This window comes from Schistocerca americana, chromosome 11, assembly GCF_021461395.2.
Source record: "Schistocerca americana isolate TAMUIC-IGC-003095 chromosome 11, iqSchAmer2.1, whole genome shotgun sequence".
Lineage (NCBI taxonomy): Eukaryota > Metazoa > Arthropoda > Insecta > Orthoptera > Acrididae > Schistocerca > Schistocerca americana.
Window position 1 is genome coordinate 135,770,008 of NC_060129.1, and position 15,080 is coordinate 135,785,087.

Below are 15,080 nucleotides of genomic sequence, written 5' to 3' on the forward strand. Positions count from 1 at the left end.
TCTCTGCTCTTCGTGTTTCAAAACACGCTGCAGAAACGTCCGTAACTCCTCGATGCCTTCACTTACAATTTTAAACCTTTGACACCGCTAAGCGACTACCGTTCTCAGTACGTGATATCAGTTTCAACTAGATACGACCTCACTGTCCCAGGCAAAAACGCACTCAAAGACGTAAATACAAACCGAAAAGAAACACGGATTACACAAAATCGCGCAAAAGCTACTTTTTCGTCTTATGTAGTTACAAATTAAACACTTTCCGTTACTCTCCTTTCATTCCACTGTGGAAACTAGTCTTTTTTTACGTCGCCACACGCTCCTATATCAATGCGAACTACGCTACTGGGCCAGGCGCCGCGTCTCTGCTCTTCGTGTTTCAAAACACGCTGCAGAAACGTCCGTAACTCCTCGATGCCTTCACTTACAATTTTAAACCTTTGACACCGCTAAGCGACTACCGTTCTCAGTACGTGATATCAGTTTCAACTAGATACGACCTCACTGTCCCAGGCAAAAACGCACTCAAAGACGTAAATACAAACCGAAAAGAAACACGGATTACACAAACTCGCGCAAAAGCTACTTTTTCGTCTTATGTAGTTACAAATTAAACACTTTCCGTTACTCTCCTTTCATTCCACTGTGGAAACTAGTCTTTTTTTACGTCGCCACACGCTCCTATATCAATGCAAACTACGCTACTGGGCCAGGCGCCGCGTCTCTGCTCTTCGTGTTTCAAAACACGCTGCAGAAACGTCCGTAACTCCTCGATGCCTTCACTTACAATTTTAAACCTTTGACACCGCTAAGCGACTACCGTTCTCAGTACGTGATATCAGTTTCAACTAGATACGACCTCACTGTCCCAGGCAAAAACGCACTCAAAGACGTAAATACAAACCGAAAAGAAACACGGATTACACAAACTCGCGCAAAAGCTACTTTTTCGTCTTATGTAGTTACAAATTAAACACTTTCCGTTACTCTCCTTTCATTCCACTGTGGAAACTAGTCTTTTTTTACGTCGCCACACGCTCCTATATCAATGCAAACTACGCTACTGGGCCAGGCGCCGCGTCTCTGCTCTTCGTGTTTCAAAACACGCTGCAGAAACGTCCGTAACTCCTCGATGCCTTCACTTACAATTTTAAACCTTTGACACCGCTAAGCGACTACCGTTCTCAGTACGTGATATCAGTTTCAACTAGATACGACCTCACTGTCCCAGGCAAAAACGCACTCAAAGACGTAAATACAAACCGAAAAGAAACACGGATTACACAAACTCGCGCAAAAGCTACTTTTTCGTCTTATGTAGTTACAAATTAAACACTTTCCGTTACTCTCCTTTCATTCCACTGTGGAAACTAGTCTTTTTTTACGTCGCCACACGCTCCTATATCAATGCAAACTACGCTACTGGGCCAGGCGCCGCGTCTCTGCTCTTCGTGTTTCAAAACACGCTGCAGAAACGTCCGAAACTCCTCGATGCCTTCACTTACAATTTTAAACCTTTGACACCGCTAAGCGACTACCGTTCTCAGTACGTGATATCAGTTTCAACTAGATACGACCTCACTGTCCCAGGCAAAAACGCACTCAAAGACGTAAATACAAACCGAAAAGAAACACGGATTACACAAACTCGCGCAAAAGCTACTTTTTCGTCTTATGTAGTTACAAATTAAACACTTTCCGTTACTCTCCTTTCATTCCACTGTGGAAACTAGTCTTTTCTTACGTCGCCACACGCTCCTATATCAATGCAAACTACGCTACTGGGCCAGGCGCCGCGTCTCTGCTCTTCGTGTTTCAAAACACGCTGCAGAAACGTCCGTAACTCCTCGATGCCTTCACTTACAATTTTAAACCTTTGACACCGCTAAGCGACTACCGTTCTCAGTACGTGATATCAGTTTCAACTAGATACGACCTCACTGTCCCAGGCAAAAACGCACTCAAAGACGTAAATACAAACCGAAAAGAAACACGGATTACACAAACTCGCGCAAAAGCTACTTTTTCGTCTTATGTAGTTACAAATTAAACACTTTCCGTTACTCTCCTTTCATTCCACTGTGGAAACTAGTCTTTTTTTACGTCGCCACACGCTCCTATATCAATGCAAACTACGCTACTGGGCCAGGCGCCGCGTCTCTGCTCTTCGTGTTTCAAAACACGCTGCAGAAACGTCCGTAACTCCTCGATGCCTTCACTTACAATTTTAAACCTTTGACACCGCTAAGCGACTACCGTTCTCAGTACGTGATATCAGTTTCAACTAGATACGACCTCACTGTCCCAGGCAAAAACGCACTCAAAGACGTAAATACAAACCGAAAAGAAACACGGATTACACAAACTCGCGCAAAAGCTACTTTTTCGTCTTATGTAGTTACAAATTAAACACTTTCCGTTACTCTCCTTTCATTCCACTGTGGAAACTAGTCTTTTTTTACGTCGCCACACGCTCCTATATCAATGCAAACTACGCTACTGGGCCAGGCGCCGCGTCTCTGCTCTTCGTGTTTCAAAACACGCTGCAGAAACGTCCGTAACTCCTCGATGCCTTCACTTACAATTTTAAACCTTTGACACCGCTAAGCGACTACCGTTCTCAGTACGTGATATCAGTTTCAACTTGATACGACCTCACTGTCCCAGGCAAAAACGCACTCAAAGACGTAAATACAAACCGAAAAGAAACACGGATTACACAAACTCGCGCAAAAGCTACTTTTTCGTCTTATGTAGTTACAAATTAAACACTTTCCGTTACTCTCCTTTCATTCCACTGTGGAAACTAGTCTTTTTTTACGTCGCCACACGCTCCTATATCAATGCAAACTACGCTACTGGGCCAGGCGCCGCGTCTCTGCCCTTCGTGTTTCAAAACACGCTGCAGAAACGTCCGTAACTCCTCGATGCCTTCACTTACAATTTTAAACCTTTGACACCGCTAAGCGACTACCGTTCTCAGTACGTGATATCAGTTTCAACTAGATACGACCTCACTGTCCCAGGCAAAAACGCACTCAAAGACGTAAATACAAACCGAAAAGAAACACGGATTACACTAAATCGCGCAAAAGCTACTTTTTCGTCTTATGTAGTTACAAATTAAACACTTTCCGTTACTCTCCTTTCATTCCACTGTGGAAACTAGTCTTTTTTTACGTCCTCACACGCTCCTATATCAATGCAAACTACGCTACTGGGCCAGGCGCCGCGTCTCTGCTCTTCGTGTTTCAAAACACGCTGCAGAAAAGTCCGTAACTCCTCGATGCCTTCACTTACAATTTTAAACCTTTGACACCGCTAAGCGACTACCGTTCTCAGTACGTGATATCAGTTTCAACTAGATACGACCTCACTGTCCCAGGCAAAAACGCAATCAAAGACGTAAATACAAATCGAAAAGAAACACGGATTACACAAAATCGCGCAAAAGCTACTTTTTCGTCTTATGTAGTTACAAATTAAACACTTTCCGTTACTCTCCTTTCATTCCACTGTGGAAACTAGTCTTTTTTTACGTCGCCACACGCTCCTATATCAATGCAAACTACGCTACTGGGCCAGGCGCCGCGTCTCTGCTCTTCGTGTTTCAAAACACGCTGCAGAAACGTCCGTAACTCCTCGATGCCTTCACTTACAATTTTAAACCTTTGACACCGCTAAGCGACTACCGTTCTCAGTACGTGATATCAGTTTCAACTAGATACGACCTCACTGTCCCAGGCAAAAACGCACTCAAAGACGTAAATACAAACCGAAAAGATACACGGATTACACAAACTCGCGCAAAAGCTACTTTTTCGTCTTATGTAGTTACAAATTAAACACTTTCCGTTACTCTCCTTTCATTCCACTGTGGAAACTAGTCTTTTTTTACGTCGCCACACGCTCCTATATCAATGCAAACTACGCTACTGGGCCAGGCGCCGCGTCTCTGCTCTTCGTGTTTCCAAACACGCTGCAGAAACGTCCGTAACTCCTCGATGCCTTCACTTACAATTTTAAACCTTTGACACCGCTAAGCGACTACCGTTCTCAGTACGTGATATCAGTTTCAATTAGATACGACCTCACTGTCCCAGGCAAAAACGCACTCAAAGACGTTAATACACACCGAAAAGAAACACGGATTACACAAACTCGCGCAAAAGCTACTTTTTCGTCTTATGTAGTTACAAATTAAACACTTTCCGTTACTCTCCTTTCATTCCACTGTGGAAACTAGTCTTTTTGTACGTCGCCACACGCTCCTATATCAATGCAAACTACGCTACTGGGCCAGGCGCCGCGTCTCTGCTCTTCGTGTTTCAAAACACGCTGCAGAAACGTCCGTAACTCCTCGATGCCTTCACTTACAATTTTAAACCTTTGACACCGCTAAGCGACTACCGTTCTCAGTACGTGATATCAGTTTCAACTTGATACGACCTCACTGTCCCAGGCAAAAACGCACTCAAAGACGTAAATACAAACCGAAAAGAAACACGGATTACACAAACTCGCGCAAAAGCTACTTTTTCGTCTTATGTAGTTACAAATTAAACACTTTCCGTTACTCTCCTTTCATTCCACTGTGGAAACTAGTCTTTTTTTACGTCGCCACACGCTCCTATATCAATGCAAACTACGCTACTGGGCCAGGCGCCGCGTCTCTGCCCTTCGTGTTTCAAAACACGCTGCAGAAACGTCCGTAACTCCTCGATGCCTTCACTTACAATTTTAAACCTTTGACACCGCTAAGCGACTACCGTTCTCAGTACGTGATATCAGTTTCAACTAGATACGACCTCACTGTCCCAGGCAAAAACGCACTCAATGACGTAAATACAAACCGAAAAGATACACGGATTACACAAACTCGCGCAAAAGCTACTTTTTCGTCTTATGTAGTTACAAATTAAACACTTTCCGTTACTCTCCTTTCATTCCACTGTGGAAACTAGTCTTTTTTTACGTCCTCACACGCTCCTATATCAATGCAAACTACGCTACTGGGCCAGGCGCCGCGTCTCTGCTCTTCGTGTTTCAAAACACGCTGCAGAAAAGTCCGTAACTCCTCGATGCCTTCACTTACAATTTTAAACCTTTGACACCGCTAAGCGACTACCGTTCTCAGTACGTGATATCAGTTTCAACTAGATACGACCTCACTGTCCCAGGCAAAAACGCACTCAAAGACGTAAATACAAATCGAAAAGAAACACGGATTACACAAAATCGCGCAAAAGCTACTTTTTCGTCTTATGTAGTTACAAATTAAACACTTTCCGTTACTCTCCTTTCATTCCACTGTGGAAACTAGTCTTTTTTTACGTCGCCACACGCTCCTATATCAATGCAAACTACGCTACTGGGCCAGGCGCCGCGTCTCTGCTCTTCGTGTTTCAAAACACGCTGCAGAAACGTCCGTAACTCCTCGATGCCTTCACTTACAATTTTAAACCTTTGACACCGCTAAGCGACTACCGTTCTCAGTACGTGATATCAGTTTCAACTAGATACGACCTCACTGTCCCAGGCAAAAACGCACTCAAAGACGTAAATACAAACCGAAAAGATACACGGATTACACAAACTCGCGCAAAAGCTACTTTTTCGTCTTATGTAGTTACAAATTAAACACTTTCCGTTACTCTCCTTTCATTCCACTGTGGAAACTAGTCTTTTTTTACGTCGCCACACGCTCCTATATCAATGCAAACTACGCTACTTGGCCAGGCGCCGCGTCTCTGCTCTTCGTGTTTCAAAACACGCTGCAGAAACGTCCGTAACTCCTCGATGCCTTCACTTACAATTTTAAACCTTTGACACCGCTAAGCGACTACCGTTCTCAGTACGTGATATCAGTTTCAACTAGATACGACCTCACTGTCCCAGGCAAAAACGCACTCAAAGACGTAAATACAAACCGAAAAGATACACGGATTACACAAACTCGCGCAAAAGCTACTTTTTCGTCTTATGTAGTTACAAATTAAACACTTTCCGTTACTCTCCTTTCATTCCACTGTGGAAACTAGTCTTTTTTTACGTCGCCACACGCTCCTATATCAATGCAAACTACGCTACTGGGGCAGGCGCCGCGTCTCTCCTCTTCGTGTTTCAAAACACGCTGCAGAAACGTCCGTAACTCCTCGATGCCTTCACTTACAATTTTAAACCTTTGACACCGCTAAGCGACTACCGTTCTCAGTACGTGATATCAGTTTCAACTAGATACGACCTCACTGTCCCAGGCAAAAACGCACTCAAAGACGTAAATACAAACCGAAAAGAAACACGGATTACACAAAATCGCGCAAAAGCTACTTTTTCGTCTTATGTAGTTACAAATTAAACACTTTCCGTTACTCTCCTTTCATTCCACTGTGGAAACTAGTCTTTTTTTACGTCGCCACACGCTCCTATATCAATGCAAACTACGCTACTGGGCCAGGCGCCGCGTCTCTGCTCTTCGTGTTTCAAAACACGCTGCAGAAACGTCCATAACTCCTCGATGCCTTCACTTACAATTTTAAACCTTTGACACCGCTAAGCGACTACCGTTCTCAGTACGTGATATCAGTTTCAACTAGATACGACCTCACTGTCCCAGGCAAAAACGCACTCAAAGACGTAAATACAAACCGAAAAGAAACACGCATTACACAAACTCGCGCAAAAGCTACTTTTTCGTCTTATGTAGTTACAAATTAAACACTTTCCGTTACTCTCCTTTCATTCCACTGTGGAAACTAGTCTTTTTTTACGTCGCCACACGCTCCTATATCAATGCAAACTACGCTACTGGGCCAGGCGCCGCGTCTCTGCTCTTCGTGTTTCAAAACACGCTGCAGAAACGTCCGTAACTCCTCGATGCCTTCACTTACAATTTTAAACCTTTGACACCGCTAAGCGACTACCGTTCTCAGTACGTGATATCAGTTTCAACTAGATACGACCTCACTGTCCCAGGCAAAAACGCACTCAAAGACGTAAATACAAACCGAAAAGAAACACGGATTACACAAAATCGCGCAAAAGCTACTTTTTCGTCTTATGTAGTTACAAATTAAACACTTTCCGTTACTCTCCTTTCATTCCACTGTGGAAACTAGTCTTTTTTTACGTCGCCACACGCTCCTATATCAATGCAAACTACGCTACTGGGCCAGGCGCCGCGTCTCTGCTCTTCGTGTTTCAAAACACGCTGCAGAAACGTCCGTAACTCCTCGATGCCTTCACTTACAATTTTAAACCTTTGACACCGCTAAGCGACTACCGTTCTCAGTACGTGATATCAGTTTCAACTAGATACGACCTCACTGTCCCAGGCAAAAACGCACTCAAAGACGTAAATACAAACCGAAAAGAAACACGGATTACACAAACTCGCGCAAAAGCTACTTTTTCGTCTTATGTAGTTACAAATTAAACACTTTCCGTTACTCTCCTTTCATTCCACTGTGGAAACTAGTCTTTTTTTACGTCGCCACACGCTCCTATATCAATGCAAACTACGCTACTGGGCCAGGCGCCGCGTCTCTGCTCTTCGTGTTTCAAAACACGCTGCAGAAACGTCCGTGACTCCTCGATGCCTTCACTTACAATTTTAAACCTTTGACACCGCTAAGCGACTACCGTTCTCAGTACGTGATATCAGTTTCAACTAGATACGACCTCACTGTCCCAGGCAAAAACGCACTCAAAGACGTAAATACAAACCGAAAAGAAACACGGATTACACAAACTCGCGCAAAAGCTACTTTTTCGTCTTATGTAGTTACAAATTAAACACTTTCCGTTACTCTCCTTTCATTCCACTGTGGAAACTAGTCTTTTTTTACGTCGCCACACGCTCCTATATCAATGCAAACTACGCTACTGGGCCAGGCGCCGCGTCTCTGCTCTTCGTGTTTCAAAACACGCTGCAGAAACGTCCGTAACTCCTCGATGCCTTCACTTACAATTTTAAACCTTTGACACCGCTAAGCGACTACCGTTCTCAGTACGTGATATCAGTTTCAACTAGATACGACCTCACTGTCCCAGGCAAAAACGCACTCAAAGACGTAAATACAAACCGAAAAGAAACACGGATTACACAAACTCGCGCAAAAGCTACTTTTTCGTCTTATGTAGTTACAAATTAAACACTTTCCGTTACTCTCCTTTCATTCCACTGTGGAAACTAGTCTTTTTGTACGTCGCCACACGCTCCTATATCAATGCAAACTACGCTACTGTGCCAGGCGCCGCGTCTCTGCTCTTCGTGTTTCAAAACACGCTGCAGAAACGTCCGTAACTCCTCGATGCCTTCACTTACAATTTTAAACCTTTGACACCGCTAAGCGACTACCGTTCTCAGTACGTGATATCAGTTTCAACTAGATACGACCTCACTGTCCCAGGCAAAAACGCACTCAAAGACGTAAATACAAACCGAAAAGAAACACGGATTACACAAAATCGCGCAAAAGCTACTTTTTCGTCTTATGTAGTTACAAATTAAACACTTTCCGTTACTCTCCTTTCATTCCACTGTGGAAACTAGTCTTTTTTTACGTCGCCACACGCTCCTATATCAATGCAAACTACGCTACTGAACCAGGCGCCGCGTCTCTGCTCTTCGTGTTTCAAAACACGCTGCAGAAACGTCCGTAACTCCTCGATGCCTTCACTTACAATTTTAAACCTTTGACACCGCTAAGCGACTACCGTTCTCAGTACGTGATATCAGTTTCAACTAGATACGACCTCACTGTCCCAGGCAAAAACGCACTCAAAGACGTAAATACAAACCGAAAAGAAACACGGATTACACAAACTCGCGCAAAAGCTACTTTTTCGTCTTATGTAGTTACAAATTAAACACTTTCCGTTACTCTCCTTTCATTCCACTGTGGAAACTAGTCTTTTTTTACGTCGCCACACGCTCCTATATCAATGCAAACTACGCTACTGGGCCAGGCGCCGCGTCTCTGCTCTTCGTGTTTCAAAACACGCTGCAGAAACGTCCGTAACTCCTCGATGCCTTCACTTACAATTTTAAACCTTTGACACCGCTAAGCGACTACCGTTCTCAGTACGTGATATCAGTTTCAACTAGATACGACCTCACTGTCCCAGGCAAAAACGCACTCAAAGACGTAAATACAAACCGAAAAGAAACACGGATTACACAAACTCGCGCAAAAGCTACTTTTTCGTCTTATGTAGTTACAAATTAAACACTTTCCGTTACTCTCCTTTTATTCCACTGTGGAAACTAGTCTTTTTTTACGTCGCCACACGCTCCTATATCAATGCAAACTACGCTACTGGGCCAGGCGCCGCGTCTCTGCTCTTCGTGTTTCAAAACACGCTGCAGAAACGTCCGTAACTCCTCGATGCCTTCACTTACAATTTTAAACCTTTGACACCGCTAAGCGACTACCGTTCTCAGTACGTGATATCAGTTTCAACTAGATACGACTTCACTGTCCCAGGCAAAAACGCACTCAAAGACGTAAATACAAACCGAAAAGAAACACGGATTACACAAACTCGCGCAAAAGCTACTTTTTCGTCTTATGTAGTTACAAATTAAACACTTTCCGTTACTCTCCTTTCATTCCACTGTGGAAACTAGTCTTTTTTTACGTCGCCACACGCTCCTATATCAATGCAAACTACGCTACTGGGCCAGGCGCCGCGTCTCTGCTCTTCGTGTTTCAAAACACGCTGCAGAAACGTCCGTAACTCCTCGATGCCTTCACTTACAATTTTAAACCTTTGACACCGCTAAGCGACTACCGTTCTCAGTACGTGATATCAGTTTCAACTAGATACGACCTCACTGTCCCAGGCAAAAACGCACTCAAAGACGTAAATACAAACCGAAAAGAAACACGGATTACACAAACTCGCGCAAAAGCTACTTTTTCGTCTTATGTAGTTACAAATTAAACACTTTCCGTTACTCTCCTTTCATTCCACTGTGGAAACTAGTCTTTTTTTACGTCGTCACACGCTCCTATATCAATGCAAACTACGCTACTGGGCCAGGCGCCGCGTCTCTGCTCTTCGTGTTTCAAAACACGCTGCAGAAACGTCCGTAACTCCTCGATGCCTTCACTTACAATTTTAAACCTTTGACACCGCTAAGCGACTACCGTTCTCAGTACGTGATATCAGTTTCAACTAGATACGACCTCACTGTCCCAGGCAAAAACGCACTCAAAGACGTAAATACAAACCGAAAAGAAACACGGATTACACAAACTCGCGCAAAAGCTACTTTTTCGTCTTATGTAGTTACAAATTAAACACTTTCCGTTACTCTCCTTTCATTCCACTGTGGAAACTAGTCTTTTTTTACGTCGCCACACGCTCCTATATCAATGCAAACTACGCTACTGGGCCAGGCGCCGCGTCTCTGCTCTTCGTGTTTCAAAACACGCTGCAGAAACGTCCGTAACTCCTCGATGCCTTCACTTACAATTTTAAACCTTTGACACCGCTAAGCGACTACCGTTCTCAGTACGTGATATCAGTTTCAACTAGATACGACCTCACTGTCCCAGGCAAAAACGCACTCAAAGACGTAAATACAAACCGAAAAGAAACACGGATTACACAAACTCGCGCAAAAGCTACTTTTTCGTCTTATGTAGTTACAAATTAAACACTTTCCGTTACTCTCCTTTCATTCCACTGTGGAAACTAGTCTTTTGTTACGTCGCCACACGCTCCTATATCAATGCAAACTACGCTACTGAACCAGGCGCCGCGTCTCTGCTCTTCGTGTTTCAAAACACGCTGCAGAAACGTCCGTAACTCCTCGATGCCTTCACTTACAATTTTAAACCTTTGACACCGCTAAGCGACTACCGTTCTCAGTACGTGATATCAGTTTCAACTAGATACGACCTCACTGTCCCAGGCAAAAACGCACTCAAAGACGTAAATACAAACCGAAAAGAAACACGGATTACACAAAATCGCGCAAAAGCTACTTTTTCGTCTTATGTAGTTACAAATTAAACACTTTCCGTTACTCTCCTTTCATTCCACTGTGGAAACTAGTCTTTTTTTACGTCGCCACACGCCCCTATATCAATGCAAACTACGCTACTGGGCCAGGCGCCGCGTCTCTGCTCTTCGTGTTTCAAAACACGCTGCAGAAACGTCCGTAACTCCTCGATGCCTTCACTTACAATTTTAAACCTTTGACACCGCTAAGCGACTACCGTTCTCAGTACGTGATATCAGTTTCAACTAGATACGACCTCACTGTCCCAGGCAAAAACGCACTCAAAGACGTAAATACAAACCGAAAAGAAACACGGATTACACAAACTCGCGCAAAAGCTACTTTTTCGTCTTATGTAGTTACAAATTAAACACTTTCCGTTACTCTCCTTTCATTCCACTGTGGAAACTAGTTTTTTTGTACGTCGCCACACGCTCCTATATCAATGCAAACTACGCTACTGGGCCAGGCTCCGCGTCTCTGCTCTTCGTGTTTCAAAACACGCTGCAGAAACGTCCGTAACTCCTCGATGCCTTCACTTACAATTTTAAACCTTTGACACCGCTAAGCGACTACCGTTCTCAGTACGTGATATCAGTTTCAACTAGATACGACCTCACTGTCCCAGGCAAAAACGCACTCAAAGACGTAAATACAAACCGAAAAGAAACACGGATTACACAAAATCGCGCAAAAGCTACTTTTTCGTCTTATGTAGTTACAAATTAAACACTTTCCGTTACTCTCCTTTCATTCCACTGTGGAAACTAGTCTTTTTTTACGTCGCCACACGCTCCTATATCAATGCAAACTACGCTACTGAACCAGGCGCCGCGTCTCTGCTCTTCGTGTTTCAAAACACGCTGCAGAAACGTCCGTAACTCCTCGATGCCTTCACTTACAATTTTAAACCTTTGACACCGCTAAGCGACTACCGTTCTCACTACGTGATATCAGTTTCAACTAGATACGACCTCACTGTCCCAGGCAAAAACGCACTCAAAGACGTAAATACAAACCGAAAAGAAACACGGATTACACAAAATCGCGCAAAAGCTACTTTTTCGTCTTATGTAGTTACAAATTAAACACTTTCCGTTACTCTCCTTTCATTCCACTGTGGAAACTAGTCTTTTTTTACGTCGCCACACGCTCCTATATCAATGCAAACTACGCTACTGGGCCAGGCGCCGCGTCTCTGCTCTTCGTGTTTCAAAACACGCTGCAGAAACGTCCGTAACTCCTCGATGCCTTCACTTACAATTTTAAACCTTTGACACCGCTAAGCGACTACCGTTCTCAGTACGTGATATCAGTTTCAACTAGATACGACCTCACTGTCCCAGGCAAAAACGCACTCAAAGACGTAAATACAAACCGAAAAGAAACACGGATTACACAAACTCGCGCAAAAGCTACTTTTTCGTCTTATGTAGTTACAAATTAAACACTTTCCGTTACTCTCCTTTCATTCCACTGTGGAAACTAGTCTTTTTTTACGTCGCCACACGCTCCTATATCAATGCAAACTACGCTACTGGGCCAGGCGCCGCGTCTCTGCTCTTCGTGTTTCAAAACACGCTGCAGAAACGTCCGTAACTCCTCGATGCCTTCACTTACAATTTTAAACCTTTGACACCGCTAAGCGACTACCGTTCTCAGTACGTGATATCAGTTTCAACTAGATACGACCTCACTGTCCCAGGCAAAAACGCACTCAAAGACGTAAATACAAACCGAAAAGAAACACGGATTACACAAACTCGCGCAAAAGCTACTTTTTCGTCTTATGTAGTTACAAATTAAACACTTTCCGTTACTCTCCTTTCATTCCACTGTGGAAACTAGTCTTTTTTACGTCGCCACACGCTCCTATATCAATGCAAACTACGCTACTGGGCCAGGCGCCGCGTCTCTGCTCTTCGTGTTTCAAAACACGCTGCAGAAACGTCCGTAACTCCTCGATGCCTTCACATACAATTTTAAACCTTTGACACCGCTAAGCGACTACCGTTCTCAGTACGTGATATCAGTTTCAACTAGATACGACCTCACTGTCCCAGGCAAAAACGCACTCAAAGACGTAAATACAAACCGAAAAGAAACACGGATTACACAAACTCGCGCAAAAGCTACTTTTTCGTCTTATGTAGTTACAAATTAAACACTTTCCGTTACTCTCCTTTCATTCCACTGTGGAAACTAGTCTTTTTTTACGTCGCCACACGCTCCTATATCAATGCAAACTACGCTACTGGGCCAGGCGCCGCGTCTCTGCTCTTCGTGTTTCAAAACACGCTGCAGAAACGTCCGTAACTCCTCGATGCCTTCACTTACAATTTTAAACCTTTGACACCGCTAAGCGACTACCGTTCTCAGTACGTGATATCAGTTTCAACTAGATACGACCTCACTGTCCCAGGCAAAAACGCACTCAAAGACGTAAATACAAACCGAAAAGAAACACGGATTACAAAAACTCGCGCAAAAGCTACTTTTTCGTCTTATGTAGTTACAAATTAAACACTTTCCGTTACTCTCCTTTCATTCCACTGTGGAAACTAGTCTTTTGTTACGTCGCCACACGCTCCTATATCAATGCAAACTACGCTACTGAACCAGGCGCCGCGTCTCTGCTCTTCGTGTTTCAAAACACGCTGCAGAAACGTCCGTAACTCCTCGATGCCTTCACTTACAATTTTAAACCTTTGACACCGCTAAGCGACTACCGTTCTCAGTACGTGATATCAGTTTCAACTAGATACGACCTCACTGTCCCAGGCAAAAACGCACTCAAAGACGTAAATACAAACCGAAAAGAAACACGGATTACACAAAATCGCGCAAAAGCTACTTTTTCGTCTTATGTAGTTACAAATTAAACACTTTCCGTTACTCTCCTTTCATTCCACTGTGGAAACTAGTCTTTTTTTACGTCGCCACACGCCCCTATATCAATGCAAACTACGCTACTGGGCCAGGCGCCGCGTCTCTGCTCTTCGTGTTTCAAAACACGCTGCAGAAACGTCCGTAACTCCTCGATGCCTTCACTTACAATTTTAAACCTTTGACACCGCTAAGCGACTACCGTTCTCAGTACGTGATATCAGTTTCAACTAGATACGACCTCACTGTCCCAGGCAAAAACGCACTCAAAGACGTAAATACAAACCGAAAAGAAACACGGATTACACAAACTCGCACAAAAGCTACTTTTTCGTCTTATGTAGTTACAAATTAAACACTTTCCGTTACTCTCCTTTCATTCCACTGTGGAAACTAGTTTTTTTGTACGTCGCCACACGCTCCTATATCAATGCAAACTACGCTACTGGGCCAGGCTCCGCGTCTCTGCTCTTCGTGTTTCAAAACACGCTGCAGAAACGTCCGTAACTCCTCGATGCCTTCACTTACAATTTTAAACCTTTGACACCGCTAAGCGACTACCGTTCTCAGTACGTGATATCAGTTTCAACTAGATACGACCTCACTGTCCCAGGCAAAAACGCACTCAAAGACGTAAATACAAACCGAAAAGAAACACGGATTACACAAAATCGCGCAAAAGCTACTTTTTCGTCTTATGTAGTTACAAATTAAACACTTTCCGTTACTCTCCTTTCATTCCACTGTGGAAACTAGTCTTTTTTTACGTCGCCACACGCTCCTATATCAATGCAAACTACGCTACTGAACCAGGCGCCGCGTCTCTGCTCTTCGTGTTTCAAAACACGCTGCAGAAACGTCCGTAACTCCTCGATGCCTTCACTTACAATTTTAAACCTTTGACACCGCTAAGCGACTACCGTTCTCACTACGTGATATCAGTTTCAACTAGATACGACCTCACTGTCCCAGGCAAAAACGCACTCAAAGACGTAAATACAAACCGAAAAGAAACACGGATTACACAAAATCGCGCAAAAGCTACTTTTTCGTCTTATGTAGTTACAAATTAAACACTTTCCGTTACTCTCCTTTCATTCCACTGTGGAAACTAGTCTTTTTTTACGTCGCCACACGCTCCTATATCAATGCAAACTACGCTACTGGGCCAGGCGCCGCGTCT